Below are 25,893 nucleotides of genomic sequence, written 5' to 3'. Positions count from 1 at the left end.
ATAATCCTTTCGCTTTATTGTTTTAAACTACCCCGTCCTGCGAAGCAGTGTGGCTTTTCTAGACCGAAATTCATTTTAAGCGTCAATTCAAGCATTTTCCTATTATCCTTTTATTTATTTGCTTTCATAATTTTTTTTGTTATTGATTTGCCCCCTGTTTTTTTCCACCATCCCGCAACTCTAAATTATCATGAAATCAATCCTTCACGCTTGCGCTGATACATTTGCGCCGACAAATTTGAGCGACGATCCGGGCTTTGATCGAGCCGTACCGTTCCTGATTTGTCTCGCGCCTTCAGATCCTCCTTCACGCTTCGACAAGAAGCAAAATATTAAGCAATCGTTCCGACGGAGCTAAATTACTACAGGATAAAGAACGAATAGGAAATTTGGATTTCGAAACAAAAAAGAGAGGGGTGCAACACGAGGACTTCCCAGGGGGTCACCAATCCAAGTATTACTCTCGCCCAAACACGCTTAATTTCGAAGTTCTGATGGGATCCGGTGCATTAGTGCTGGTATGATCGCACCCGCCATATTCCTTTCGCTTTATTCTTTTAAACTACCCCGTCCTGCGAAGCAGTGTGGCTTTTCTAGACCGAAATTCATTTTAAGCGTCAATTCAAGCATTTTCCTATTATCCTTTTATTTATTTGCTTTCATATTTTTTTTTGTCATTAATTTACCCCCTGTTTTTTTCCATCATCCCGCAACTCTAAATTATCATGAAATCAATCTTTCACGCTTGCGCTGATACATTTGCGCCGACAAATTTGAGCGACGATCCGGGCTTTGATCGAGCCGTACCGTTCCTGATTTGTCTCGCGCCTTCAGATCCGCCTTCATGCTTCGAGAAGAAGCAAAATATAAAGCAATCGTTCCGAAGGACCTAAATTACTACAGGATAAAGAACGAATAGAAAATTTGAATTTCGAAAGAAAAAAGAGAGGGGTGCAACAAGAGGAATTCCCAGGGGGTCACCCATCCTAGTACTACTCTCGCCCAAGCATGCTTAACTTCGGAGTTCTGATGTGATCCGGTGCATTAGTGCTGGTATGATCGTACCCGCCATGTTCCTTTCGCTTTATTCTTTTAAACTACCCCGTCCTGCGAAGCAGTGTGGCTTTTCTAGACCGAAATTCATTTTAAGCGTCAATTCAAGCATTTTTTTCTTATCCTTTTGTTTATTTGCTTTCATATTTTTTTTTGTTATTGATTTGCACCCTGTTTTTTTCCCTCATCGCGCAACAATAAATTGTCATCAAATCAATCCATCACGCTAGCGCAAATACATTTGCGCCGACAAATTTGAGCGATGATCCGGGCTTTGATCGAGCCGTACCGTTCCTGAATTCTCTCGCGCCTTCAGATCCGCCTTCATGCTTCGAGAAGAAGCAAAATATAAAGCAATCGTTCCGAAGGACCTAAATTACAACAGGATAAAGAACGAATAGAAAATTTGAATTTCGAAACAAAAAAGAGAGGGGTGCAAGAAGAGGAATTCCCAGGGGGTCACCCATCCTAATACTGCTCACGCCCAAGCACGCTTAACTTCGGAGTTCTGATGGGATACGGTGCATTAGTGCTGGTATGATCGCACCCACAACGTTTCTTTCGCTTTATTCTTTTAAACTACCCCGTCCAGCGAAGCAGTGTGGCTTTTCTAGACCGGAATTCATTTTAAGCGTCAATTGAAGCATTTTCCTCTTATTCTTTTATTTATTTACTTTATATTTTTTTTTGTTATTGATTTGCACCCTGTTTTTTTCCATCATCCCGCAACTCTAAATTATCATGAAATCAATCCTTCACGCTTGCGGTGATACATTTGCGCCGACAAATTTGAGCGACGATCCGGGCTTTGATCGAGCCGTACCGTTCCTGATTTGTCTCGCGCCTTCAGATCCTCCTTCACGCTTCGACAAGAAGCAAAATATTAAGCAATCGTTCCGACGGAGCTAAATTACTACAGGATAAAGAACGAATAGGAAATTTGGATTTCGAAACAAAAAAGAGAGGGGTGCAACACGAGGACTTCCCAGGGGGTCACCAATCCAAGTACTACTCTCGCCCAAACACGCTTAATTTCGAAGTTCTGATGGGATCCGGTGCATTAGTGCTGGTATGATCGCACCCGCCATATTCCTTTCGCTTTATTCTTTTAAACTACCCCGTCCTGCGAAGCAGTGTGGCTTTTCTAGACCGAAATTCATTTTAAGCGTCAATTCAAGCATTTTCCTATTATCCTTTTATTTATTTGCTTTCATATTTTTTTTTGTTATTGATTTGCCCCCTGTTTTTTTCCATCATCCCGCAACTCTAAATTATCATGAAATCAATCCTTCACGCTTGAGCTGATACATTTGCGCCGACAAATTTGAGCGACGATTCGGGCTTTGATCGAGCCGTACCGTTCCTGATTTGTCTCGCGCCTTCAGATCCGCCTTCATGCTTCGAGAAGAAGCAAAATATAAAGCAATCGTTCCGAAGGACCTAAATTACTACAGGATAAAGAACGAATAGAAAATTTGAATTTCGAAACAAAAAAGAGAGGGGTGCAACAAGAGGAATTCCCAGGGGGTCACCCATCCTAGTACTACTCTCGCCCAAGCATGCTTAACTTCGAAGTTCTGATGTGATCCGGTGCATTAGTGCTGGTATGATCGCACCCGCCATGTTCCTTTCGCATTATTCTTTTAAACTACCCCGTCCTGCGAAGCAGTGTGGCTTTTCTAGACCGAAATTCATTTTAAGCGTCAATTCAAGCATTTTCCTATTATCCTTTTATTTATTTGCTTTCATATTTTTTTTTGTTATTGATTTGCCCCTTGTTTTTTTCCATCATCCCGCAACTCTAAATTATCATGAAATCAATCCTTCACGCTTGCGCTGATACATTTGCGCCGACAAATTTGAGCGACGATCCGGGCTTTGATCGAGCCGTACCGTTCCTGATTTGTCTCGCGCCTTCAGATCCGCCTTCATGCTTCGAGAAGAAGCAAAATATAAAGCAATCGTTCCGAAGGACCTAAATTACTACAGGATAAAGAACGAATAGAAAATTTGAATTTCGAAAGAAAAAAGAGAGGGGTGCAACAAGAGGAATTCCCAGGGGGTCACCCATCCTAGTACTACTCTCGCCCAAGCATGCTTAACTTCGGAGTTCTGATGTGATCCGGTGCATTAGTGCTGGTATGATCGTACCCGCCATGTTCCTTTCGCTTTATTCTTTTAAACTACCCCGTCCTGCGAAGCAGTGTGGCTTTTCTAGACCGAAATTCATTTTAAGCGTCAATTCAAGCATTTTTTTCTTATCCTTTTGTTTATTTGCTTTCATATTTTTTTTTGTTATTGATTTGCACCCTGTTTTTTTCCCTCATCGCGCAACAATAAATTGTCATCAAATCAATCCATCACGCTAGCGCAAATAAATTTGCGCCGACAAATTTGAGCGATGATCCGAGCTTTGATCGAGCCGTACCGTTCCTGATTTCTCTCGCGCCTTCAGATCCGCCTTCATGCTTCGAGAAGAAGCAAAATATAAAGCAATCGTTCCGAAGGACCTAAATTACAACAGGATAAAGAACGAATAGAAAATTTGAATTTCGAAACAAAAAAGAGAGGGGTGCAAGAAGAGGAATTCCCAGGGGGTCACCCATCCTAATACTGCTCACGCCCAAGCACGCTTAACTTCGGAGTTCTGATGGGATACGGTGCATTAGTGCTGGTATGATCGCACCCACAACGTTTCTTTCGCTTTATTCTTTTAAACTACCCCGTCCTGCGAAGCAGTGTGGCTTTTCTAGACCGGAATTCATTTTAAGCGTCAATTGAAGCATTTTCCTCTTATTCTTTTATTTATTTACTTTATATTTTTTTTTGTTATTGATTTGCACCCTGTTTTTTTCCATCATCCCGCAACTCTAAATTATCATGAAATCAATCCTTCACGCTTGCGGTGATACATTTGCGCCGACAAATTTGAGCGACGATCCGGGCTTTGATCGAGCCGTACCGTTCCTGATTTGTCTCGCGCCTTCAGATCCTCCTTCACGCTTCGACAAGAAGCAAAATATTAAGCAATCGTTCCGACGGAGCTAAATTACTACAGGATAAAGAACGAATAGGAAATTTGGATTTCGAAACAAAAAAGAGAGGGGTGCAACACGAGGACTTCCCAGGGGGTCACCAATCCAAGTATTACTCTCGCCCAAACACGCTTAATTTCGAAGTTCTGATGGGATCCGGTGCATTAGTGCTGGTATGATCGCACCCGCCATATTCCTTTCGCTTTATTCTTTTAAACTACCCCGTCCTGCGAAGCAGTGTGGCTTTTCTAGACCGAAATTCATTTTAAGCGTCAATTCAAGCATTTTCCTATTATCCTTTTATTTATTTGCTTTCATATTTTTTTTTGTTATTGATTTGCCCCCTGTTTTTTTCCATCATCCCGCAACTCTAAATTATCATGAAATCAATCCTTCACGCTTGAGCTGATACATTTGCGCCGACAAATTTGAGCGACGATTCGGGCTTTGATCGAGCCGTACCGTTCCTGATTTGTCTCGCGCCTTCAGATCCGCCTTCATGCTTCGAGAAGAAGCAAAATATAAAGCAATCGTTCCGAAGGACCTAAATTACTACAGGATAAAGAACGAATAGAAAATTTGAATTTCGAAACAAAAAAGAGAGGGGTGCAACAAGAGGAATTCCCAGGGGGTCACCCATCCTAGTACTACTCTCGCCCAAGCATGCTTAACTTCGAAGTTCTGATGTGATCCGGTGCATTAGTGCTGGTATGATCGCACCCGCCATGTTCCTTTCGCATTATTCTTTTAAACTACCCCGTCCTGCGAAGCAGTGTGGCTTTTCTAGACCGAAATTCATTTTAAGCGTCAATTCAAGCATTTTCCTATTATCCTTTTATTTATTTGCTTTCATATTTTTTTTTGTTATTGATTTGCCCCCTGTTTTTTTCCATCATCCCGCAACTCTAAATTATCATGAAATCAATCCTTCACGCTTGCGCTGATACATTTGCGCCGACAAATTTGAGCGACGATCCGGGCTTTGATCGAGCCGTACCGTTCCTGATTTGTCTCGCGCCTTCAGATCCGCCTTCATGCTTCGAGAAGAAGCAAAATATAAAGCAATCGTTCCGAAGGACCTAAATTACTACAGGATAAAGAACGAATAGAAAATTTGAATTTCGAAACCAAAAAAAGAGGGGTGCAACAAGAGGAATTCCCAGGGGGTAACCCATCCTAGTACTACTCTCGCCCAAGCATGCTTAACTTCGGAGTTCTGATGGGATCCGGTGCATTAGTGCTGGTATGATCGCACCCGCCATATTCCTTTCGCTTTATTCTTTTAAACTACCCCGTCCTGCGAAGCAGTGTGGCTTTTCTAGACCGAAATTCATTTTAAGCGTCAATTCAAGCATTTTTCTCTTATCCTTTTATTTATTTGATTTCATATTTTTTTTTGTTTTTGATTTGCACCCTGTTTTTTTCCCTCATCGCGCAACAATAAATTGTCATGAAATCAATCCATCACGCTAGCGCTGATACATTTGCGCCGACAAATTTGAGCGATGATCCGGGCTTTGATCGAGCCGTACCGTTCCTGAATTCTCTCGCGCCTTCAGATCCGCCTTCATGCTTCGAGAAGAAGTAAAATATAAAGCAATCGTTCCGAAGGACCTAAATTACTACAGGATAAAGAACGAATAGAAAATTTGAATTTCGAAACAAAAAAGAGGGGGGTGCAACAAGAGGAATTCCCAGGGGGTCACCCATCCTAATACTGCTCACGCCCAAGCACGCTTAAATTCGGAGTTCTGATGGGATACGGTGCATTAGTGCTGGTATGATCGCACCCACAACGTTCCTTTCGCTTTATTCTTTTAAACTACCCCGTCCAGCGAAGCAGTGTGGCTTTTCTAGACCGGAATTCATTTTAAGCGTCAATTGAAGCATTTTCCTCTTATCCTTTTATTTATTTACTTTATATTTTTTTTGTTATTGATTTGCACCCTGTTTTTTTCCATCATCCCGCAACTCTAAATTATCATGAAATCAATCCTTCACGCTTGCTGTGATACATTTGCGCCGACAAATTTGAGCGACGATCCGGGCTTTGATCGAGCCGTACCGTTCCTGATTTGTCTCGCGCCTTCAGATCCTCCTTCACGCTTCGACAAGAAGCAAAATATTAAGCAATCGTTCCGACGGAGCTAAATTACTACAGGATAAAGAACGAATAGGAAATTTGGATTTCGAAACAAAAAAGAGAGGGGTGCAACACGAGGACTTCCCAGGGGGTCACCAATCCAAGTTCTACTCTCGCCCAAACACGCTTAATTTCGAAGTTCTGATGGGATCCGGTGCATTAGTGCTGGTATGATCGCACCCGCCATAATCCTTTCGATTTATTGTTTTAAACTACCCCGTCCTGCGAAGCAGTGTGGCTTTTCATGACCGAAATTCATTTTAAGCGTCAATTCAAGCATTTTCCTATTATCCTTTTATTTATTTGCTTTCATAATTTTTTTTGTTATTGATTTGCCCCCTGTTTTTTTCCATCATCCCGCAACTCTAAATTATCATGAAATCAATCCTTCACGCTTGCGCTGATACATTTGCGCCGACAAACTTGAGCGACGATTCGGGCTTTGATCGAGCCGTACCGTTCCTGATTTGTCTCGCGCCTTCAGATCCGCCTTCATGCTTCGAGAAGAAGCAAAATATAAAGCAATCGTTCCGAAGGACCTAAATTACTACAGGATAAAGAACGAATAGAAAATTTGAATTTCGAAACAAAAAAGAGAGGGGTGCAACAAGAGGAATTCCCAGGGGGTCAACCATCCTAGTACTACTCTCGCCCAAGCATGCTTAACTTCGAAGTTCTGATGGGATCCGGTGCATTAGTGCTGGTATGATCGCACCCGCCATGTTCCTTTCGCATTATTCTTTTAAACTACCCCGTCCTGCGAAGCAGTGTGGCTTTTCTAGACCGAAATTCATTTTAAGCGTCAATTCAAGCATTTTCCTATTATCCTTTTATTTATTTGCTTTCATATTTTTTTTTGTTATTGATTTGCCCCCTGTTTTTTTCCATCATCCCGCAACTCTAAATTATCATGAAATCAATCCTTCACGCTTGCGCTGATACATTTGCGCCGACAAATTTGAGCGACGATCCGGGCTTTGATCGAGCCGTACCGTTCCTGATTTGTCTCGCGCCTTCAGATCCGCCTTCATGCTTCGAGAAGAAGCAAAATATAAAGCATCGTTCCGAAGGACCTAAATTACTACAGGATAAAGAACGAATAGAAAATTTGAATTTCGAAACCAAAAAAAGAGGGGTGCAACAAGAGGAATTCCCAGGGGGTAACCCATCCTAGTACTACTCTCGCCCAAGCATGCTTAACTTCGGAGTTCTGATGGGATCCGGTGCATTAGTGCTGGTATGATCGCACCCGCCATATTCCTTTCGCTTTATTCTTTTAAACTACCCCGTCCTGCGAAGCAGTGTGGCTTTTCTAGACCGAAATTCATTTTAAGCGTCAATTCAAGCATTTTTCTCTTATCCTTTTATTTATTTGATTTCATATTTTTTTTTTGTTTTTGATTTGCACCCTGTTTTTTTCCCTCATCGCGCAACAATAAATTGTCATGAAATCAATCCATCACGCTAGCGCTGATACATTTGCGCCGACAAATTTGAGCGATGATCCGGGCTTTGATCGAGCCGTACCGTTCCTGAATTCTCTCGCGCCTTCAGATCCGCCTTCATGCTTCGAGAAGAAGCAAAATATAAAGCAATCGTTCCGAAGGACCTAAATTACTACAGGATAAAGAACGAATAGAAAATTTGAATTTCGAAACAAAAAAGAGGGGGGTGCAACAAGAGGAATTCCCAGGGGGTCACCCATCCTAATACTGCTCACGCCCAAGCACGCTTAAATTCGGAGTTCTGATGGGATACGGTGCATTAGTGCTGGTATGATCGCACCCACAACGTTCCTTTCGCTTTATTCTTTTAAACTACCCCGTCCAGCGAAGCAGTGTGGCTTTTCTAGACCGGAATTCATTTTAAGCGTCAATTGAAGCATTTTCCTCTTATCCTTTTATTTATTTACTTTATATTTTTTTTGTTATTGATTTGCACCCTGTTTTTTTCCATCATCCCGCAACTCTAAATTATCATGAAATCAATCCTTCACGCTTGCTGTGATACATTTGCGCCGACAAATTTGAGCGACGATCCGGGCTTTGATCGAGCCGTACCGTTCCTGATTTGTCTCGCGCCTTCAGATCCTCCTTCACGCTTCGACAAGAAGCAAAATATTAAGCAATCGTTCCGACGGAGCTAAATTACTACAGGATAAAGAACGAATAGGAAATTTGGATTTCGAAACAAAAAAGAGAGGGGTGCAACACGAGGACTTCCCAGGGGGTCACCAATCCAAGTTCTACTCTCGCCCAAACACGCTTAATTTCGAAGTTCTGATGGGATCCGGTGCATTAGTGCTGGTATGATCGCACCCGCCATAATCCTTTCGATTTATTGTTTTAAACTACCCCGTCCTGCGAAGCAGTGTGGCTTTTCATGACCGAAATTCATTTTAAGCGTCAATTCAAGCATTTTCCTATTATCCTTTTATTTATTTGCTTTCATAATTTTTTTTGTTATTGATTTGCCCCCTGTTTTTTTCCATCATCCCGCAACTCTAAATTATCATGAAATCAATCCTTCACGCTTGCGCTGATACATTTGCGCCGACAAACTTGAGCGACGATTCGGGCTTTGATCGAGCCGTACCGTTCCTGATTTGTCTCGCGCCTTCAGATCCGCCTTCATGCTTCGAGAAGAAGCAAAATATAAAGCAATCGTTCCGAAGGACCTAAATTACTACAGGATAAAGAACGAATAGAAAATTTGAATTTCGAAACAAAAAAGAGAGGGGTGCAACAAGAGGAATTCCCAGGGGGTCAACCATCCTAGTACTACTCTCGCCCAAGCATGCTTAACTTCGAAGTTCTGATGGGATCCGGTGCATTAGTGCTGGTATGATCGCACCCGCCATGTTCCTTTCGCATTATTCTTTTAAACTACCCCGTCCTGCGAAACAGTGTGGCTTTTCTAGACCGAAATTCATTTTAAGCGTCAATTCAAGCATTTTCCTATTATCCTTTTATTTATTTGCTTTCATATTTTTTTTTGTTATTGATTTGCCCCCTGTTTTTTTCCATCATCCCGCAACTCTAAATTATCATGAAATCAATCCTTCACGCTTGCGCTGATACATTTGCGCCGACAAATTTGAGCGACGATCCGGGCTTTGATCGAGCCGTACCGTTCCTGATTTGTCTCGCGCCTTCAGATCCGCCTTCATGCTTCGAGAAGAAGCAAAATATAAAGCAATCATTCCGAAGGACCTAAATTACTACAGGATAAAGAACGAATAGAAAATTTGAATTTCGAAACAAAAAAGAGAGGGGTGCAACAAGAGGAATTCCCAGGGGGTCACCCATCCTAGTACTACTCACGCCCAAGCACGCTTAAATTCGGAGTTCTGATGGGATACGGTGCATTAGTGCTGGTATGATCGCACCCACAACGTTTCTTTCGCTTTATTCTTTTAAACTACCCCGTCCAGCGAAGCAGTGTGGCTTTTCTAGACCGGAATTCATTTTAAGCGTCAATTGAAGCATTTTCCTCTTATCCTTTTATTTATTTACTTTATATTTTTTTGTTATTGATTTGCACCCTGTTTTTTTCCATCATCCCGCAACTCTAAATTATCATGAAATCAATCCTTCACGCTTGCGGTGATACATTTGCGCCGACAAATTTGAGCGACGATCCGGGCTTTGATCGAGCCGTACCGTTCCTGATTTGTCTCGTGCCTTCAGATCCTCCTTCACGCTTCGACAAGAAGCAAAATATTAAGCAATCGTTCCGACGGAGCTAAATTACTACAGGATAAAGAACGAATAGGAAATTTGGATTTCGAAACAAAAAAGAGAGGGGTGCAACACGAGGACTTCCCAGGGTTCACCAATCCAAGTGCTACTCTCGCCCAAACACGCTTAATTTCGAAGTTCTGAAGGGATCCGGTGCATTAGTGCTGGTATGATCGCACCCGCCATATTCCTTTCGCTTTATTCTTTTAAACTACCCCGTCCTGCGAAGCAGTGTGGCTTTTCATGACCGAAATTCATTTTAAGCGTCAATTCAAGCATTTTCCTATTATCCTTTTATTTATTTGCTTTCATAATTTTTTTTGTTATTGATTTTCCCCCTGTTTTTTTCCATCATCCCGCAACTCTAAATTATCATGAAATCAATCCTTCACGCTTGCGCTGATACATTTGCGCCGACAAACTTGAGCGACGATTCGGGCTTTGATCGAGCCGTACCGTTCCTGATTTGTCTCGCGCCTTCAGATCCGCCTTCATGCTTCGAGAAGAAGCAAAATATAAAGCAATCGTTCCGAAGGACCTAAATTACTACAGGATAAAGAACGAATAGAAAATTTGAATTTCGAAAGAAAAAAGAGAGGGGTGCAACAAGAGGAATTCCCAGGGGGTCACCCATCCTAGTACTACTCTCGCCCAAGCATGCTTAACTTCGGAGTTCTGATGTGATCCGGTGCATTAGTGCTGGTATGATCGTACCCGCCATGTTCCTTTCGCTTTATTCTTTTAAACTACCCCGTCCTGCGAAGCAGTGTGGCTTTTCTAGACCGAAATTCATTTTAAGCGTCAATTCAAGCATTTTTTTCTTATCCTTTTGTTTATTTGCTTTCATATTTTTTTTTGTTATTGATTTGCACCCTGTTTTTTTCCCTCATCGCGCAACAATAAATTGTCATCAAATCAATCCATCACGCTAGCGCAAATACATTTGCGCCGACAAATTTGAGCGATGATCCGGGCTTTGATCGAGCCGTACCGTTCCTGATTTGTCTCGCGCCTTCAGATCCTCCTTCACGCTTCGACAAGAAGCAAAATATTAAGCAATCGTTCCGACGGAGCTAAATTACTACAGGATAAAGAACGAATAGGAAATTTGGATTTCGAAACAAAAAAGAGAGGGGTGCAACACGAGGACTTCCCAGGGGGTCACCAATCCAAGTACTACTCTCGCCCAAACACGCTTAATTTCGAAGTTCTGATGGGATCCGGTGCATTAGTGCTGGTATGATCGCACCCGCCATATTCCTTTCGTTTTATTCTTTTAAACTACCCCGTCCTGCGAAGCAGTGTGGCTTTTCTAGACCGAAATTCATTTTAAGCGTAGCATTTTTTTCTTATCCTTTTGTTTATTTGCTTTCATATTTTTTTTTGTTATTGATTTGCACCCTGTTTTTTTCCCTCATCGCGCAACAATAAATTGTCATCAAATCAATCCATCACGCTAGCGCTGATACATTTGCGCCGACAAATTTGAGCGATGATCCGGGCTTTGATCGAGCCGTACCGTTCCTGATTTCTCTCGCGCCTTCAGATCCGCCTTCATGCTTCGAGAAGAAGCAAAATATAAAGCAATCATTCCGAAGGACCTAAATTACTACAGGATAAAGAACGAATAGAAAATTTGAATTTCGAAACAAAAAAGAGAGGGGTGCAACAAGAGGAATTCCCAGGGGGTCACCCATCCTAGTACTACTCACGCCCAAGCACGCTTAAATTCGGAGTTCTGATGGGATACGGTGCATTAGTGCTGGTATGATCGCACCCACAACGTTTCTTTCGCTTTATTCTTTTAAACTACCCCGTCCAGCGAAGCAGTGTGGCTTTTCTAGACCGGAATTCATTTTAAGCGTCAATTGAAGCATTTTCCTCTTATCCTTTTATTTATTTACTTTATATTTTTTTGTTATTGATTTGCACCCTGTTTTTTTCCATCATCCCGCAACTCTAAATTATCATGAAATCAATCCTTCACGCTTGCGGTGATACATTTGCGCCGACAAATTTGAGCGACGATCCGGGCTTTGATCGAGCCGTACCGTTCCTGATTTGTCTCGCGCCTTCAGATCCTCCTTCACGCTTCGACAAGAAGCAAAATATTAAGCAATCGTTCCGACGGAGCTAAATTACTACAGGATAAAGAACGAATAGGAAATTTGGATTTCGAAACAAAAAAGAGAGGGGTGCAACACGAGGACTTCCCAGGGTTCACCAATCCAAGTGCTACTCTCGCCCAAACACGCTTAATTTCGAAGTTCTGAAGGGATCCGGTGCATTAGTGCTGGTATGATCGCACCCGCCATATTCCTTTCGCTTTATTCTTTTAAACTACCCCGTCCTGCGAAGCAGTGTGGCTTTTCTAGACCGAAATTCATTTTAAGCGTCAATTCAAGCATTTTCCTATTATCCTTTTATTTATTTGCTTTCATATTTTTTTTTGATATTGATTTGCCCCCTATTTTTTTCAATCATCCCGCAACTCTAAATTATCATGAAATCAATCCTTCACGCTTGCGCTGATACATTTGCGCCGACAAATTTGAGCGACGATCCGGGCTTTGATCGAGCCGTACCGTTCCTGATTTGTCTCGCGCCTTCAGATCCTCCTTCACGCTTCGACAAGAAGCAAAATATTAAGCAATCGTTCCGACGGAGCTAAATTATTACAGGATAAAGAACGAATAGGAAATTTGGATTTCGAAACAAAAAAGAGAGGGGTGCAACACGAGGACTTCCCAGGGGGTCACCAATCCAAGTACTACTCTCGCCCAAACACGCTTAATTTCGAAGTTCTAATGGGATCCGGTGCATTAGTGCTGGTATGATCGCACCCGCCATATTCCTTTCGCTTTATTCTTTTAAACTACCCCGTCCTGCGAAGCAGTGTTGCTTTTCTAGACCGAAATTCATTTTAAGCGTCAATTCAAGCATTTTCCTATTATCCTTTTATTTATTTGCTTTCATATTTTTTTTTGTTATTGATTTGCCCCCTGTTTTTTTCCATCATCCCGCAACTCTAAATTATCATGAAATCAATCCTTCACGCTTGCGCGGATACATTTGCGCCGACAAATTTGAGCGACGATCCGGGCTTTGATCGAGCCGTACCGTTCCTGATTTGTCTCGCGCCTTCAGATCCGCCTTCATGCTTCGAGAAGAAGCAAAATATAAAGCAATCGTTCCGAAGGACCTAAATTACTACAGGATAAAGAACGAATAGAAAATTTGAATTTCGAAACAAAAAAGAGAGGGGTGCAACAAGAGGAATTCCCAGGGGGTCACCCATCCTAGTACTACTCTCGCCCAAGCATGCTTAACTTCGGAGTTCTGATGGGATCCGGTGCATTAGTGCTGGTATGATCGCACCCGCCATGTTTCTTTCGCTTTATTCTTTTAAACTACCCCGTCCTGCGAAGCAGTGTGGCTTTTCTAGACCGAAATTCATTTTAAGCGTCAATTCAAGCATTTTCCTATTACCCTTTTATTTATTTGCTTTCATATTTTTTTTTATTATTGATTTGCCCCCTGTTTTTTTCCATCATCCCGCAACTCTAAATTATCATGAAATCAATCCTTCACGCTTGCGCTGATACATTTGCGCCGACAAATTTGAGCGACGATCCGGGCTTTGATCGAGCCGTACCGTTCCTGATTTGTCTCGCGCCTTCAGATCCGCCTTCATGCTTCGAGAAGAAGCAAAATATAAAGCAATCGTTCCGAAGGACCTAAATTACTACAGGATAAAGAACGAATAGAAAATTTGAATTTCGAAACCAAAAAAAGAGGGGTGCAACAAGAGGAATTCCCAGGGGGTAACCCATCCTAGTACTACTCTCGCCCAAGCATGCTTAACTTCGGAGTTCTGATGGGATCCGGTGCATTAGTGCTGGTATGATCGCACCCGCCATATTCCTTTCGCTTTATTCTTTTAAACTACCCCGTCCTGCGAAGCAGTGTGGCTTTTCTAGACCGAAATTCATTTTAAGCGTCAATTCAAGCATTTTTCTCTTATCCTTTTATTTATTTGATTTCATATTTTTTTTTGTTTTTGATTTGCACCCTGTTTTTTTCCCTCATCGCGCAACAATAAATTGTCATGAAATCAATCCATCACGCTAGCGCTGATACATTTGCGCCGACAAATTTGAGCGATGATCCGGGCTTTGATCGAGCCGTACCGTTCCTGAATTCTCTCGCGCCTTCAGATCCGCCTTCATGCTTCGAGAAGAAGCAAAATATAAAGCAATCGTTCCGAAGGACCTAAATTACTACAGGATAAAGAACGAATAGAAAATTTGAATTTCGAAACAAAAAAGAGGGGGGTGCAACAAGAGGAATTCCCAGGGGGTCACCCATCCTAATACTGCTCACGCCCAAGCACGCTTAAATTCGGAGTTCTGATGGGATACGGTGCATTAGTGCTGGTATGATCGCACCCACAACGTTCCTTTCGCTTTATTCTTTTAAACTACCCCGTCCAGCGAAGCAGTGTGGCTTTTCTAGACCGGAATTCATTTTAAGCGTCAATTGAAGCATTTTCCTCTTATCCTTTTATTTATTTACTTTATATTTTTTTTGTTATTGATTTGCACCCTGTTTTTTTCCATCATCCCGCAACTCTAAATTATCATGAAATCAATCCTTCACGCTTGCTGTGATACATTTGCGCCGACAAATTTGAGCGACGATCCGGGCTTTGATCGAGCCGTACCGTTCCTGATTTGTCTCGCGCCTTCAGATCCTCCTTCACGCTTCGACAAGAAGCAAAATATTAAGCAATCGTTCCGACGGAGCTAAATTACTACAGGATAAAGAACGAATAGGAAATTTGGATTTCGAAACAAAAAAGAGAGGGGTGCAACACGAGGACTTCCCAGGGGGTCACCAATCCAAGTTCTACTCTCGCCCAAACACGCTTAATTTCGAAGTTCTGATGGGATCCGGTGCATTAGTGCTGGTATGATCGCACCCGCCATAATCCTTTCGCTTTATTGTTTTAAACTACCCCGTCCTGCGAAGCAGTGTGGCTTTTCATGACCGAAATTCATTTTAAGCGTCAATTCAAGCATTTTCCTATTATCCTTTTATTTATTTGCTTTCATAATTTTTTTTGTTATTGATTTTCCCCCTGTTTTTTTCCATCATCCCGCAACTCTAAATTATCATGAAATCAATCCTTCACGCTTGCGCTGATACATTTGCGCCGACAAACTTGAGCGACGATTCGGGCTTTGATCGAGCCGTACCGTTCCTGATTTGTCTCGCGCCTTCAGATCCGCCTTCATGCTTCGAGAAGAAGCAAAATATAAAGCAATCGTTCCGAAGGACCTAAATTACTACAGGATAAAGAACGAATAGAAAATTTGAATTTCGAAACAAAAAAGAGAGGGGTGCAACAAGAGGAATTCCCAGGGGGTCAACCATCCTAGTACTACTCTCGCCCAAGCATGCTTAACTTCGAAGTTCTGATGGGATCCGGTGCATTAGTGCTGGTATGATCGCACCCGCCATGTTCCTTTCGCATTATTCTTTTAAACTACCCCGTCCTGCGAAGCAGTGTGGCTTTTCTAGACCGAAATTCATTTTAAGCGTCAATTCAAGCATTTTCCTATTATCCTTTTATTTATTTGCTTTCATATTTTTTTTTGTTATTGATTTGCCCCCTGTTTTTTTCCATCATCCCGCAACTCTAAATTATCATGAAATCAATCCTTCACGCTTGCGCTGATACATTTGCGCCGACAAATTTGAGCGACGATCCGGGCTTTGATCGAGCCGTACCGTTCCTGATTTGTCTCGCGCCTTCAGATCCGCCTTCATGCTTCGAGAAGAAGCAAAATATAAAGCAATCATTCCGAAGGACCTAAATTACTACAGGATAAAGAACGAATAGAAAATTTGAATTTCGAAACAAAAAAGAGAGGGGTGCAACAAGAGGAATTCCCAGGGGGTCACCCATCCTAGTACTACTCACGCCCAAGCACGCTTAAATTCGGAGTTCTGATGGGATACGGTGCATTAGTGCTGGTATGATCGCACCCACAACGTTTCTTTCGCTTTATTCTTTTAAACTACCCCGTCCAGCGAAGCAGTGTGGCTTTTCTAGACCGGAATTCATTTTAAGCGTCAATTGAAGCATTTTCCTCTTATCCTTTTATTTATTTACTTTATATTTTTTTGTTATTGATTTGCACCCTGTTTTTTTCCATCATCCCGCAACTCTAAATTATCATGAAATCAATCCTTCACGCTTGCGGTGATACATTTGCGCCGACAAATTTGAGCGACGATCCGGGCTTTGATCGAGCCGTACCGTTCCTGATTTGTCTCGCGCCTTCAGATCCTCCTTCACGCTTCGACAAGAAGCAAAATATTAAGCAATCGTTCCGACGGAGCTAAATTACTACAGGATAAAGAACGAATAGGAAATTTGGATTTCGAAACAAAAAAGAGAGGGGTGCAACACGAGGACTTCCCAGGGTTCACCAATCCAAGTGCTACTCTCGCCCAAACACGCTTAATTTCGAAGTTCTGAAGGGATCCGGTGCATTAGTGCTGGTATGATCGCACCCGCCATATTCCTTTCGCTTTATTCTTTTAAACTACCCCGTCCTGCGAAGCAGTGTGGCTTTTCTAGACCGAAATTCATTTTAAGCGTCAATTCAAGCATTTTCCTATTATCCTTTTATTTATTTGCTTTCATATTTTTTTTTGATATTGATTTGCCCCCTATTTTTTTCAATCATCCCGCAACTCTAAATTATCATGAAATCAATCCTTCACGCTTGCGCTGATACATTTGCGCCGACAAATTTGAGCGACTATCCGGGCTTTGATCGAGCCGTACCGTTCCTGATTTGTCTCGCGCCTTCAGATCCTCCTTCACGCTTCGACAAGAAGCAAAATATTAAGCAATCGTTCCGACGGAGCTAAATTACTACAGGATAAAGAACGAATAGGAAATTTGGATTTCGAAACAAAAAAGCGAGGGATGCAACACGAGAACTTCCCAGGGGGTCACCAATCCAAGTACTACTCTCGCCCAAACACGCTTAATTTCGAAGTTCTGATGGGATCCGGTGCATTAGTGCTGGTATGATCGCACCCGCCATATTCCTTTCGCTTTATTCTTTTAAACTACCCCGTCCTGCGAAGCAGTGTGGCTTTTCTAGACCGAAATTCATTTTAAGCGTCAATTCAAGCATTTTCCTATTATCCTTTTATTTATTTGCTTTCATATTTTTTTTTGTTATTGATTTGCCCCCTGTTTTTTTCCATCATCCCGCAACTCTAAATTATCATGAAATCAATCCTTCACGCTTGCGCGGATACATTTGCGCCGACAAATTTGAGCGACGATCCGGGCTTTGATCGAGCCGTACCGTTCCTGATTTGTCTCGCGCCTTCAGATCCGCCTTCATGCTTCGAGAAGAAGCAAAATATAAAGCAATCGTTCCGAAGGACCTAAATTACTACAGGATAAAGAACGAATAGAAAATTTGAATTTCGAAACAAAAAAGAGAGGGGTGCAACAAGAGGAATTCCCAGGGGGTCACCCATCCTAGTACTACTCTCGCCCAAGCATGCTTAACTTCGGAGTTCTGATGGGATCCGGTGCATTAGTGCTGGTATGATCGCACCCGCCATGTTTCTTTCGCTTTATTCTTTTAAACTACCCCGTCCTGCGAAGCAGTGTGGCTTTTCTAGACCGAAATTCATTTTAAGCGTCAATTCAAGCATTTTCCTATTACCCTTTTATTTATTTGCTTTCATATTTTTTTTTATTATTGATTTGCCCCCTGTTTTTTTCCATCATCCCGCAACTCTAAATTATCATGAAATCAATCTTTCACGCTTGCGCTGATACATTTGCGCCGACAAATTTGAGCGACGATCCGGGCTTTGATCGAGCCGTACCGTTCCTGATTTGTCTCGCGCCTTCAGATCCTCCTTCACGCTTCGACAAGAAGCAAAATATTAAGCAATCATTCCGACGGAGCTAAATTACTACAGGATAAAGAACGAATAGGAAATTTGGATTTCGAAACAAAAAAGAGAGGGGTGCAACACGAGGACTTCCCAGGGGGTCACCAATCCAAGTATTACTCTCGCCCAAACACGCTTAATTTCGAAGTTCTGATGGGATCCGGTGCATTAAAGCTGGTATGATCGCACCCGCCATATTCTTTTCGCTTTATTCTTTTAAACTACCCCGTCCTGCGAAGCAGTGTGGCTTTTCTAGACCGAAATTCATTTTAAGCGTCAATTCAAGCATTTTCCTATTATCCTTTTATTTATTTGCTTTCATATTTTTTTTTGTCATTGATTTGCCCCCTGTTTTTTTCCATCATCCCGCAACTCTAAATTATCATGAAATCAATCCTTCACGCTTGCGCTGATACATTTGCGCCGACAAATTTGAGCGACGATCCGGGCTTTGATCGAGCCGTACCGTTCCTGATTTGTCTCGCGCCTTCAGATCCGCCTTCATGCTTCGAGAAGAAGCAAAATATAAAGCAATCGTTCCGAAGGACCTAAATTACTACAGGATAAAGAACGAATAGAAAATTTGAATTTCGAAAGAAAAAAGAGAGGGGGGCAACAAGAGGAATTCCCAGGGGGTCACCCATCCTAGTACTACTCTCGCCCAAGCATGCTTAACTTCGGAGTTCTGATGTGATCCGGTGCATTAGTGCTGGTATGATCGTACCCGCCATGTTCCTTTCGCTTTATTCTTTTAAACTACCCCGTCCTGCGAAGCAGTGTGGCTTTTCTAGACCGAAATTCATTTTAAGCGTCAATTCAAGCATTTTTTTCTTATCCTTTTGTTTATTTGCTTTCATATTCTTTTTTGTTATTGATTTGCACCCTGTTTTTTTCCCTCATCGCGCAACAATAAATTGTCATCAAATCAATCCATCACGCTAGCGCTGATACATTTGCGCCGACAAATTTGAGCGACGATCCGGGCTTTGATCGAGCCGTACCGTTCCTGATTTGTCTCGCGCCTTCAGATCCTCCTTCACGCTTCGACAAGAAGCAAAATATTAAGCAATCGTTCCGACGGAGCTAAATTACTACAGGATAAAGAACGAATAGGAAATTTGGATTTCGAAACAAAAAAGAGAGGGGTGCAACACGAGGACTTCCCAGGGGGTCACCAATCCAAGTACTACTCTCGCCCAAACACGCTTAATTTCGAAGTTCTGATGGGATCCGGTGCATTAGTGCTGGTATGATCGCACCCGCCATATTCCTTTCGCTTTATTCTTTTAAACTACCCCGTCCTGCGAAGCAGTGTTGCTTTTCTAGACCGAAATTCATTTTAAGCGTCAATTCAAGCATTTTCCTATTATCCTTTTATTTATTTGCTTTCATATTTTTTTTTGTTATTGATTTGCCCCCTGTTTTTTTCCATCATCCCGCAACTCTAAATTATCATGAAATCAATCCTTCACGCTTGCGCTGATACATTTGCGCCGACAAATTTGAGCGACGATCCGGGCTTTGATCGAGCCGTACCGTTCCTGATTTGTCTCGCGCCTTCAGATCCTCCTTCACGCTTCGACAAGAAGCAAAATATTAAGCAATCGTTCCGACGGAGCTAAATTACTACAGGATAAAGAACGAATAGGAAATTTGGATTTCGAAACAAAAAAGAGAGGGGTGCAACACGAGGACTTCCCAGGGGGTCACCAATCCAAGTACTACTCTCGCCCAAACACGCTTAATTTCGAAGTTCTGATGGGATCCGGTGCATTAGTGCTGGTATGATCGCACCCGCCATATTTCTTTCGCTTTATTCTTTTAAACTACCCCGTCCTGCGAAGCAGTGTGGCTTTTCTAGACCGAAATTCATTTTAAGCGTCAATTCAAGCATTTTCCTATTATCGTTTTATTTATTTGCTTTCATATTTTTTTTTGTTATTGATTTGCCCCCTATTTTTTTCCATCATCCCGCAACTCTAAATTATCATGAAATCAATCATTCACGCTTGCGCTGATACATTTGCGCCGACAAATTTGAGCGACGATTCGGGCTTTGATCGAGCCGTACCGTTCCTGATTTGTCTCGCGCCTTCAGATCCGCCTTCATGCTTCGAGAAGAAGCAAAATATAAAGCAATCGTTCCGAAGGACCTAAATTACTACAGGATAAAGAACGAATAGAAAATTTGAATTTCGAAACAAAAAAGAGAGGGGTGCAACAAGAGGAATTCCCAGGGGGTCAACCATCCTAGTACTACTCTCGCCCAAGCATGCTTAACTTCGAAGTTCTGATGGGATCCGGTGCATTAGTGCTGGTATGATCGCACCCGCCATGTTCCTTTCGCATTATTCTTTTAAACTACCCCGTCCTGCGAAGCAGTGTGGCTTTTCTAGACCGAAATTCATTTTAAGCGTCAATTCAAGCATTTTCCTATTATCCTTTTATTTATTTGCTTTCATATTTTTTTTTGTTATTGATTTGCCCCCTATTTTTTTCCATCATCCCGCAACTCTAAATTATCATGAAATCAATCATTCACGCTTGCGCTGATACATTTGCGCCGACAAATTTGAGCGACGATTCGGGCTTTGATCGAGCCGTACCGTTCCTGATTTGTCTCGCGCCTTCAGATCCGCCTTCATGCTTCGAGAAGAAGCAAAATATAAAGCTATCGTTCCGAAGGACCTAAATTACTACAGGATAAAGAACGAATAGAAAATTTGAATTTCAAAACAAAAAAGAGAGGGGTGCAACAAGAGGAATTCCCAGGGGGTCACCCATCCTAATACTGCTCACGCCCAAGCACGCTTAAATTCGGAGTTCTGATGGGATACGGTGCATTAGTGCTGGTATGATCGCACCCACAACGTTCCTTTCGCTTTATTCTTTTAAACTACCCCGTCCAGCGAAGCAGTGTGGCTTTTCTAGACCGGAATTCATTTTAAGCGTCAATTGAAGCATTTACCTCTTATCCTTTTATTTATTTACTTTATATTTTTTTGTTATTGATTTGCACCCTATTTTTTTCCATCATCCCGCAACTCTAAATTATCATGAAATCAATCCTTCACGCTTGCGGTGATACATTTGCGCCGACAAATTTGAGCGACGATCCGGGCTTTGATCGAGCCGTACCGTTCCTGATTTGTCTCGCGCCTTCAGATCCTCCTTCACGCTTCGACAAGAAGCAAAATATTAAGCAATCGTTCCGACGGAGCTAAATTACTACAGGATAAAGAATGAATAGGAAATTTGGATTTCGAAACAAAAAAGAGAGGGGTGCAACACGAGGACTTCCCAGGGGGTCACCAATCCAAGTACTACTCTCGCCCAAACACGCTTAATTTCGAAGTTCTGATGGGATCCGGTGCTTTAGTGCTGGTACGATCGCACCCGCCATATTCCTTTCGCTTTATTCTTATAAACTACCCCGTCCTGCGAAGCAGTGTTGCTTTTCTAGACCGAAATTCATTTTAAGCGTCAATTCAAGCATTTTCCTATTATCCTTTTATTTATTTGCTTTCATATTTTTTTTTGTTATTGATTTGCCCCCTGTTTTTTTCCATCATCCCGCAACTCTAAATTATCATGAAATCAATCATTCACGCTTGCGCTGATACATTTGCGCCGACAAATTTGAGCGACGATCCGGGCTTTGATCGAGCCGTACCGTTCCTGATTTGTCTCGCGCCGTCAGATCCTCCTTCACGCTTCGACAAGAAGCAAAATATTAAGCAATCGTTCCGACGGAGCTAAATTACTACAGGATAAAGAACGAATAGGAAATTTGGATTTCGAAACAGAAAAGAGAGGGGTGCAACACGAGGACTTCCCAGGGGGTCACCAATCCAAGTACTACTCTCGCCCAAACACGCTTAATTTCGAAGTTCTGATGGGATCCGGTGCATTAGTGCTGGTATGATCGCACCCGCCATATTCCTTTCGCTTTATTCTTTTAAACTACCCCGTCCTGCGAAGCAGTGTGGCTTTTCTAGACCGAAATTCATTTTAAGCGTCAATTCAAGCATTTTCCTATTATCCTTTTATTTATTTGCTTTCATATTTTTTTTTGTTATTGATTTGCACCCTATTTTTTTCCATCATCCCGCAACTCTAAATTATCATGAAATCAATCCTTCACGCTTGCGCTGATACATTTGCGCCGACAAATTTGAGCGACGATCCGGGCTTTGATCGAGCCGTACCGTTCCTGATTTGTCTCGCGCCTTCAGATCCGCCTTCATGCTTCGAGAAGAAGCAAAATATAAAGCAATCGTTCCGAAGGACCTAAATTACTACAGGATAAAGAACGAATAGAAAATTTGAATTTCGAAACCAAAAAAAGAGGGGTGCAACAAGTGGAATTCCCAGGGGGTAACCCATCCTAGTACTACTCTCGCCCAAGCATGCTTAACTTCGGAGTTCTGATGGGATCCGGTGCATTAGTGCTGGTATGATCGCACCCGCCATATTCCTTTCGCTTTATTCTTTTAAACTACCCCGTCCTGCGAAGCAGTGTGGCTTTTCTAGACCGAAATTCATTTTAAGCGTCAATTCAAGCATTTTTCTCTTATCCTTTTATTTATTTGATTTCATATTTTTTTTTGTTTTTGATTTGCACCCTGTTTTTTTCCCTCATCGCGCAACAATAAATTGTCATGAAATCAATCCATCACGCTAGCGCTGATACATTTGCGCCGACAAATTTGAGCGATGATCCGGGCTTTGATCGAGCCGTACCGTTCCTGAATTCTCTCGCGCCTTCAGATCCGCCTTCATGCTTCCAGAAGAAGCAAAATATAAAGCAATCGTTCCGAAGGACCTAAATTACTACAGGATAAAGAACGAATAGAAAATTTGAATTTCGAAACAAAAAAGAGGGGGGTGCAACAAGAGGAATTCCCAGGGGGTCACCCATCCTAATACTGCTCACGCCCAAGCACGCTTAAATTCGGAGTTCTGATGGGATACGGTGCATTAGTGCTGGTATGATCGCACCCACAACGTTCCTTTCGCTTTATTCTTTTAAACTACCCCGTCCAGCGAAGCAGTGTGGCTTTTCTAGACCGGAATTCATTTTAAGCGTCAATTGAAGCATTTTCCTCTTATCCTTTTATTTATTTACTTTATATTTTTTTTGTTATTGATTTGCACCCTGTTTTTTTCCATCATCCCGCAACTCTAAATTATCATGAAATCAATCCTTCACGCTTGCTGTGATACATTTGCGCCGACAAATTTGAGCGACGATCCGGGCTTTGATCGAGCCGTACCGTTCCTGATTTGTCTCGCGCCTTCAGATCCTCCTTCACGCTTCGACAAGAAGCAAAATATTAAGCAATCGTTCCGACGGAGCTAAATTACTACAGGATAAAGAACGAATAGGAAATTTGGATTTCGAAACAAAAAAGAGAGGGGTGCAACACGAGGACTTCCCAGGGGGTCACCAATCCAAGTTCTACTCTCGCCCAAACACGCTTAATTTCGAAGTTCTGATGGGATCCGGTGCATTAGTGCTGGTATGATCGCACCCGCCATAATCCTTTCGCTTTATTGTTTTAAACTACCCCGTCCTGCGAAGCAGTGTGGCTTTTCATGACCGAAATTCATTTTAAGCGTCAATTCAAGCATTTTCCTATTATCCTTTTATTTATTTGCTTTCATAATTTTTTTTGTTATTGATTTGCCCCCTGTTTTTTTCCATCATCCCGCAACTCTAAATTATCATGAAATCAATCCTTCACGCTTGCGCTGATACATTTGCGCCGACAAACTTGAGCGACGATTCGGGCTTTGATCGAGCCGTACCGTTCCTGATTTGTCTCGCGCCTTCAGATCCGCCTTCATGCTTCGAGAAGAAGCAAAATATAAAGCAATCGTTCCGAAGGACCTAAATTACTACAGGATAAAGAACGAATAGAAAATTTGAATTTCGAAACAAAAAAGAGAGGGGTGCAACAAGAGGAATTCCCAGGGGGTCAACCATCCTAGTACTACTCTCGCCCAAGCATGCTTAACTTCGAAGTTCTGATGGGATCCGGTGCATTAGTGCTGGTATGATCGCACCCGCCATGTTCCTTTCGCATTATTCTTTTAAACTACCCCGTCCTGCGAAGCAGTGTGGCTTTTCTAGACCGAAATTCATTTTAAGCGTCAATTCAAGCATTTTCCTATTATCCTTTTATTTATTTGCTTTCATATTTTTTTTTGTTATTGATTTGCCCCCTGTTTTTTTCCATCATCCCGCAACTCTAAATTATCATGAAATCAATCCTTCACGCTTGCGCTGATACATTTGCGCCGACAAATTTGAGCGACGATCCGGGCTTTGATCGAGCCGTACCGTTCCTGATTTGTCTCGCGCCTTCAGATCCGCCTTCATGCTTCGAGAAGAAGCAAAATATAAAGCAATCATTCCGAAGGACCTAAATTACTACAGGATAAAGAACGAATAGAAAATTTGAATTTCGAAACAAAAAAGAGAGGGGTGCAACAAGAGGAATTCCCAGGGGGTCACCCATCCTAGTACTACTCACGCCCAAGCACGCTTAAATTCGGAGTTCTGATGGGATACGGTGCATTAGTGCTGGTATGATCGCACCCACAACGTTCCTTTCGCTTTATTCTTTTAAACTACCCCGTCCAGCGAAGCAGTGTGGCTTTTCTAGACCGGAATTCATTTTAAGCGTCAATTGAAGCATTTTCCTCTTATCCTTTTATTTATTTACTTTATATTTTTTTGTTATTGATTTGCACCCTGTTTTTTTCCATCATCCCGCAACTCTAAATTATCATGAAATCAATCCTTCACGCTTGCGGTGATACATTTGCGCCGACAAATTTGAGCGACGATCCGGGCTTTGATCGAGCCGTACCGTTCCTGATTTGTCTCGCGCCTTCAGATCCTCCTTCACGCTTCGACAAGAAGCAAAATATTAAGCAATCGTTCCGACGGAGCTAAATTACTACAGGATAAAGAACGAATAGGAAATTTGGATTTCGAAACAAAAAAGAGAGGGGTGCAACACGAGGACTTCCCAGGGTTCACCAATCCAAGTGCTACTCTCGCCCAAACACGCTTAATTTCGAAGTTCTGAAGGGATCCGGTGCATTAGTGCTGGTATGATCGCACCCGCCATATTCCTTTCGCTTTATTCTTTTAAACTACCCCGTCCTGCGAAGCAGTGTGGCTTTTCTAGACCGAAATTCATTTTAAGCGTCAATTCAAGCATTTTCCTATTATCCTTTTATTTATTTGCTTTCATATTTTTTTTTGATATTGATTTGCCCCCTATTTTTTTCAATCATCCCGCAACTCTAAATTATCATGAAATCAATCCTTCACGCTTGCGCTGATACATTTGCGCCGACAAATTTGAGCGACGATCCGGGCTTTGATCGAGCCGTACCGTTCCTGATTTGTCTCGCGCCTTCAGATCCTCCTTCACGCTTCGACAAGAAGCAAAATATTAAGCAATCGTTCCGACGGAGCTAAATTACTACAGGATAAAGAACGAATAGGAAATTTGGATTTCGAAACAAAAAAGAGAGGGGTGCAACACGAGGACTTCCCAGGGGGTCACCAATCCAAGTACTACTCTCGCCCAAACACGCTTAATTTCGAAGTTCTGATGGGATCCGGTGCATTAGTGCTGGTATGATCGCACCCGCCATATTCCTTTCGCTTTATTCTTTTAAACTACCCCGTCCTGCGAAGCAGTGTTGCTTTTCTAGACCGAAATTCATTTTAAGCGTCAATTCAAGCATTTTCCTATTATCCTTTTATTTATTTGCTTTCATATTTTTTTTTGTTATTGATTTGCCCCCTGTTTTTTTCCATCATCCCGCAACTCTAAATTATCATGAAATCAATCCTTCACGCTTGCGCGGATACATTTGCGCCGACAAATTTGAGCGACGA

The 25,893-nt window shown here is 42.2% G+C and overlaps 44 non-coding genes and 4 pseudogenes across 44 annotated transcripts; all 48 read right to left on the bottom strand.

Moving 5' to 3' along the window:
- Positions 1 to 413: 413 nt before the first annotated feature.
- Positions 414 to 532, bottom strand: LOC140024229 (5S ribosomal RNA). Its single transcript, XR_011828202.1, has one exon. It is a non-coding gene; the product is annotated as a 5S ribosomal RNA (ribosomal RNA).
- Positions 533 to 948: 416 nt separating this feature from the next.
- On the bottom strand, positions 949 to 1,067 carry LOC140023313 (5S ribosomal RNA). Its single transcript, XR_011827283.1, has one exon. It is a non-coding gene; the product is annotated as a 5S ribosomal RNA (ribosomal RNA).
- Positions 1,068 to 1,483: 416 nt separating this feature from the next.
- On the bottom strand, positions 1,484 to 1,602 carry LOC140024372 (5S ribosomal RNA). The gene has a single exon (XR_011828345.1). It is a non-coding gene; the product is annotated as a 5S ribosomal RNA (ribosomal RNA).
- Positions 1,603 to 2,017: 415 nt separating this feature from the next.
- Positions 2,018 to 2,136, bottom strand: LOC140023054 (5S ribosomal RNA). The gene has a single exon (XR_011827026.1). It is a non-coding gene; the product is annotated as a 5S ribosomal RNA (ribosomal RNA).
- A 416-nt stretch (positions 2,137 to 2,552) lies between these two features.
- LOC140021879 (5S ribosomal RNA) lies at positions 2,553 to 2,671 on the bottom strand. Its single transcript, XR_011825861.1, has one exon. It is a non-coding gene; the product is annotated as a 5S ribosomal RNA (ribosomal RNA).
- A 416-nt stretch (positions 2,672 to 3,087) lies between these two features.
- Positions 3,088 to 3,206, bottom strand: LOC140023312 (5S ribosomal RNA). The gene has a single exon (XR_011827282.1). It is a non-coding gene; the product is annotated as a 5S ribosomal RNA (ribosomal RNA).
- A 416-nt stretch (positions 3,207 to 3,622) lies between these two features.
- LOC140024371 (5S ribosomal RNA) lies at positions 3,623 to 3,741 on the bottom strand. Its single transcript, XR_011828344.1, has one exon. It is a non-coding gene; the product is annotated as a 5S ribosomal RNA (ribosomal RNA).
- A 415-nt stretch (positions 3,742 to 4,156) lies between these two features.
- On the bottom strand, positions 4,157 to 4,275 carry LOC140024228 (5S ribosomal RNA). Its single transcript, XR_011828201.1, has one exon. It is a non-coding gene; the product is annotated as a 5S ribosomal RNA (ribosomal RNA).
- A 416-nt stretch (positions 4,276 to 4,691) lies between these two features.
- Positions 4,692 to 4,810, bottom strand: LOC140021878 (5S ribosomal RNA). Its single transcript, XR_011825859.1, has one exon. It is a non-coding gene; the product is annotated as a 5S ribosomal RNA (ribosomal RNA).
- A 416-nt stretch (positions 4,811 to 5,226) lies between these two features.
- Positions 5,227 to 5,345, bottom strand: LOC140032195 (5S ribosomal RNA). The gene has a single exon (XR_011836120.1). It is a non-coding gene; the product is annotated as a 5S ribosomal RNA (ribosomal RNA).
- A 416-nt stretch (positions 5,346 to 5,761) lies between these two features.
- On the bottom strand, positions 5,762 to 5,880 carry LOC140024664 (5S ribosomal RNA). The gene has a single exon (XR_011828640.1). It is a non-coding gene; the product is annotated as a 5S ribosomal RNA (ribosomal RNA).
- A 414-nt stretch (positions 5,881 to 6,294) lies between these two features.
- On the bottom strand, positions 6,295 to 6,413 carry LOC140024848 (5S ribosomal RNA). The gene has a single exon (XR_011828824.1). It is a non-coding gene; the product is annotated as a 5S ribosomal RNA (ribosomal RNA).
- Positions 6,414 to 6,829: 416 nt separating this feature from the next.
- Positions 6,830 to 6,948, bottom strand: LOC140021899 (5S ribosomal RNA). Its single transcript, XR_011825881.1, has one exon. It is a non-coding gene; the product is annotated as a 5S ribosomal RNA (ribosomal RNA).
- Positions 6,949 to 7,363: 415 nt separating this feature from the next.
- On the bottom strand, positions 7,364 to 7,482 carry LOC140032194 (5S ribosomal RNA). Its single transcript, XR_011836119.1, has one exon. It is a non-coding gene; the product is annotated as a 5S ribosomal RNA (ribosomal RNA).
- Positions 7,483 to 7,899: 417 nt separating this feature from the next.
- LOC140024663 (5S ribosomal RNA) lies at positions 7,900 to 8,018 on the bottom strand. Its single transcript, XR_011828639.1, has one exon. It is a non-coding gene; the product is annotated as a 5S ribosomal RNA (ribosomal RNA).
- Positions 8,019 to 8,432: 414 nt separating this feature from the next.
- Positions 8,433 to 8,551, bottom strand: LOC140024847 (5S ribosomal RNA). Its single transcript, XR_011828823.1, has one exon. It is a non-coding gene; the product is annotated as a 5S ribosomal RNA (ribosomal RNA).
- Positions 8,552 to 8,967: 416 nt separating this feature from the next.
- LOC140021898 (5S ribosomal RNA) lies at positions 8,968 to 9,086 on the bottom strand. Its single transcript, XR_011825880.1, has one exon. It is a non-coding gene; the product is annotated as a 5S ribosomal RNA (ribosomal RNA).
- Positions 9,087 to 9,502: 416 nt separating this feature from the next.
- On the bottom strand, positions 9,503 to 9,621 carry LOC140023583 (5S ribosomal RNA). Its single transcript, XR_011827552.1, has one exon. It is a non-coding gene; the product is annotated as a 5S ribosomal RNA (ribosomal RNA).
- A 413-nt stretch (positions 9,622 to 10,034) lies between these two features.
- Positions 10,035 to 10,152, bottom strand: LOC140025146 (5S ribosomal RNA; annotated as a pseudogene).
- Positions 10,153 to 10,568: 416 nt separating this feature from the next.
- LOC140023311 (5S ribosomal RNA) lies at positions 10,569 to 10,687 on the bottom strand. Its single transcript, XR_011827281.1, has one exon. It is a non-coding gene; the product is annotated as a 5S ribosomal RNA (ribosomal RNA).
- Positions 10,688 to 11,103: 416 nt separating this feature from the next.
- On the bottom strand, positions 11,104 to 11,222 carry LOC140023052 (5S ribosomal RNA). Its single transcript, XR_011827025.1, has one exon. It is a non-coding gene; the product is annotated as a 5S ribosomal RNA (ribosomal RNA).
- Positions 11,223 to 11,631: 409 nt separating this feature from the next.
- On the bottom strand, positions 11,632 to 11,750 carry LOC140023582 (5S ribosomal RNA). The gene has a single exon (XR_011827551.1). It is a non-coding gene; the product is annotated as a 5S ribosomal RNA (ribosomal RNA).
- A 413-nt stretch (positions 11,751 to 12,163) lies between these two features.
- On the bottom strand, positions 12,164 to 12,281 carry LOC140025145 (5S ribosomal RNA; annotated as a pseudogene).
- Positions 12,282 to 12,697: 416 nt separating this feature from the next.
- LOC140023587 (5S ribosomal RNA) lies at positions 12,698 to 12,816 on the bottom strand. Its single transcript, XR_011827556.1, has one exon. It is a non-coding gene; the product is annotated as a 5S ribosomal RNA (ribosomal RNA).
- Positions 12,817 to 13,232: 416 nt separating this feature from the next.
- Positions 13,233 to 13,351, bottom strand: LOC140032005 (5S ribosomal RNA). The gene has a single exon (XR_011835931.1). It is a non-coding gene; the product is annotated as a 5S ribosomal RNA (ribosomal RNA).
- Positions 13,352 to 13,767: 416 nt separating this feature from the next.
- LOC140032193 (5S ribosomal RNA) lies at positions 13,768 to 13,886 on the bottom strand. The gene has a single exon (XR_011836118.1). It is a non-coding gene; the product is annotated as a 5S ribosomal RNA (ribosomal RNA).
- Positions 13,887 to 14,302: 416 nt separating this feature from the next.
- LOC140024662 (5S ribosomal RNA) lies at positions 14,303 to 14,421 on the bottom strand. The gene has a single exon (XR_011828638.1). It is a non-coding gene; the product is annotated as a 5S ribosomal RNA (ribosomal RNA).
- Positions 14,422 to 14,835: 414 nt separating this feature from the next.
- Positions 14,836 to 14,954, bottom strand: LOC140024846 (5S ribosomal RNA). The gene has a single exon (XR_011828822.1). It is a non-coding gene; the product is annotated as a 5S ribosomal RNA (ribosomal RNA).
- Positions 14,955 to 15,370: 416 nt separating this feature from the next.
- LOC140021897 (5S ribosomal RNA) lies at positions 15,371 to 15,489 on the bottom strand. The gene has a single exon (XR_011825879.1). It is a non-coding gene; the product is annotated as a 5S ribosomal RNA (ribosomal RNA).
- A 416-nt stretch (positions 15,490 to 15,905) lies between these two features.
- On the bottom strand, positions 15,906 to 16,024 carry LOC140023581 (5S ribosomal RNA). The gene has a single exon (XR_011827550.1). It is a non-coding gene; the product is annotated as a 5S ribosomal RNA (ribosomal RNA).
- Positions 16,025 to 16,437: 413 nt separating this feature from the next.
- On the bottom strand, positions 16,438 to 16,555 carry LOC140025143 (5S ribosomal RNA; annotated as a pseudogene).
- Positions 16,556 to 16,971: 416 nt separating this feature from the next.
- On the bottom strand, positions 16,972 to 17,090 carry LOC140023381 (5S ribosomal RNA). The gene has a single exon (XR_011827351.1). It is a non-coding gene; the product is annotated as a 5S ribosomal RNA (ribosomal RNA).
- Positions 17,091 to 17,506: 416 nt separating this feature from the next.
- On the bottom strand, positions 17,507 to 17,625 carry LOC140032004 (5S ribosomal RNA). The gene has a single exon (XR_011835930.1). It is a non-coding gene; the product is annotated as a 5S ribosomal RNA (ribosomal RNA).
- A 416-nt stretch (positions 17,626 to 18,041) lies between these two features.
- Positions 18,042 to 18,160, bottom strand: LOC140025029 (5S ribosomal RNA). The gene has a single exon (XR_011829006.1). It is a non-coding gene; the product is annotated as a 5S ribosomal RNA (ribosomal RNA).
- A 416-nt stretch (positions 18,161 to 18,576) lies between these two features.
- On the bottom strand, positions 18,577 to 18,695 carry LOC140024183 (5S ribosomal RNA). The gene has a single exon (XR_011828155.1). It is a non-coding gene; the product is annotated as a 5S ribosomal RNA (ribosomal RNA).
- Positions 18,696 to 19,111: 416 nt separating this feature from the next.
- Positions 19,112 to 19,230, bottom strand: LOC140023051 (5S ribosomal RNA). Its single transcript, XR_011827024.1, has one exon. It is a non-coding gene; the product is annotated as a 5S ribosomal RNA (ribosomal RNA).
- Positions 19,231 to 19,646: 416 nt separating this feature from the next.
- LOC140023050 (5S ribosomal RNA) lies at positions 19,647 to 19,765 on the bottom strand. The gene has a single exon (XR_011827023.1). It is a non-coding gene; the product is annotated as a 5S ribosomal RNA (ribosomal RNA).
- Positions 19,766 to 20,181: 416 nt separating this feature from the next.
- LOC140021896 (5S ribosomal RNA) lies at positions 20,182 to 20,300 on the bottom strand. Its single transcript, XR_011825878.1, has one exon. It is a non-coding gene; the product is annotated as a 5S ribosomal RNA (ribosomal RNA).
- A 416-nt stretch (positions 20,301 to 20,716) lies between these two features.
- Positions 20,717 to 20,835, bottom strand: LOC140024661 (5S ribosomal RNA). The gene has a single exon (XR_011828637.1). It is a non-coding gene; the product is annotated as a 5S ribosomal RNA (ribosomal RNA).
- Positions 20,836 to 21,248: 413 nt separating this feature from the next.
- Positions 21,249 to 21,367, bottom strand: LOC140023785 (5S ribosomal RNA). Its single transcript, XR_011827751.1, has one exon. It is a non-coding gene; the product is annotated as a 5S ribosomal RNA (ribosomal RNA).
- Positions 21,368 to 21,783: 416 nt separating this feature from the next.
- On the bottom strand, positions 21,784 to 21,902 carry LOC140023049 (5S ribosomal RNA). Its single transcript, XR_011827022.1, has one exon. It is a non-coding gene; the product is annotated as a 5S ribosomal RNA (ribosomal RNA).
- A 416-nt stretch (positions 21,903 to 22,318) lies between these two features.
- Positions 22,319 to 22,437, bottom strand: LOC140032190 (5S ribosomal RNA). Its single transcript, XR_011836115.1, has one exon. It is a non-coding gene; the product is annotated as a 5S ribosomal RNA (ribosomal RNA).
- A 416-nt stretch (positions 22,438 to 22,853) lies between these two features.
- On the bottom strand, positions 22,854 to 22,972 carry LOC140024659 (5S ribosomal RNA). Its single transcript, XR_011828635.1, has one exon. It is a non-coding gene; the product is annotated as a 5S ribosomal RNA (ribosomal RNA).
- Positions 22,973 to 23,386: 414 nt separating this feature from the next.
- On the bottom strand, positions 23,387 to 23,505 carry LOC140024845 (5S ribosomal RNA). Its single transcript, XR_011828821.1, has one exon. It is a non-coding gene; the product is annotated as a 5S ribosomal RNA (ribosomal RNA).
- Positions 23,506 to 23,921: 416 nt separating this feature from the next.
- On the bottom strand, positions 23,922 to 24,040 carry LOC140021894 (5S ribosomal RNA). The gene has a single exon (XR_011825876.1). It is a non-coding gene; the product is annotated as a 5S ribosomal RNA (ribosomal RNA).
- A 416-nt stretch (positions 24,041 to 24,456) lies between these two features.
- LOC140023580 (5S ribosomal RNA) lies at positions 24,457 to 24,575 on the bottom strand. The gene has a single exon (XR_011827549.1). It is a non-coding gene; the product is annotated as a 5S ribosomal RNA (ribosomal RNA).
- Positions 24,576 to 24,988: 413 nt separating this feature from the next.
- Positions 24,989 to 25,106, bottom strand: LOC140025142 (5S ribosomal RNA; annotated as a pseudogene).
- A 416-nt stretch (positions 25,107 to 25,522) lies between these two features.
- Positions 25,523 to 25,641, bottom strand: LOC140023048 (5S ribosomal RNA). The gene has a single exon (XR_011827021.1). It is a non-coding gene; the product is annotated as a 5S ribosomal RNA (ribosomal RNA).
- Positions 25,642 to 25,893: the final 252 nt, after the last annotated feature.

This window comes from Coffea arabica, chromosome 11e, assembly GCF_036785885.1.
Source record: "Coffea arabica cultivar ET-39 chromosome 11e, Coffea Arabica ET-39 HiFi, whole genome shotgun sequence".
NCBI classification, from domain to species: domain Eukaryota; kingdom Viridiplantae; phylum Streptophyta; class Magnoliopsida; order Gentianales; family Rubiaceae; genus Coffea; species Coffea arabica.
The sequence above is the reverse complement of the archived record's forward strand: the minus strand, read 5'-3'. Positions and strand labels throughout refer to the sequence as shown.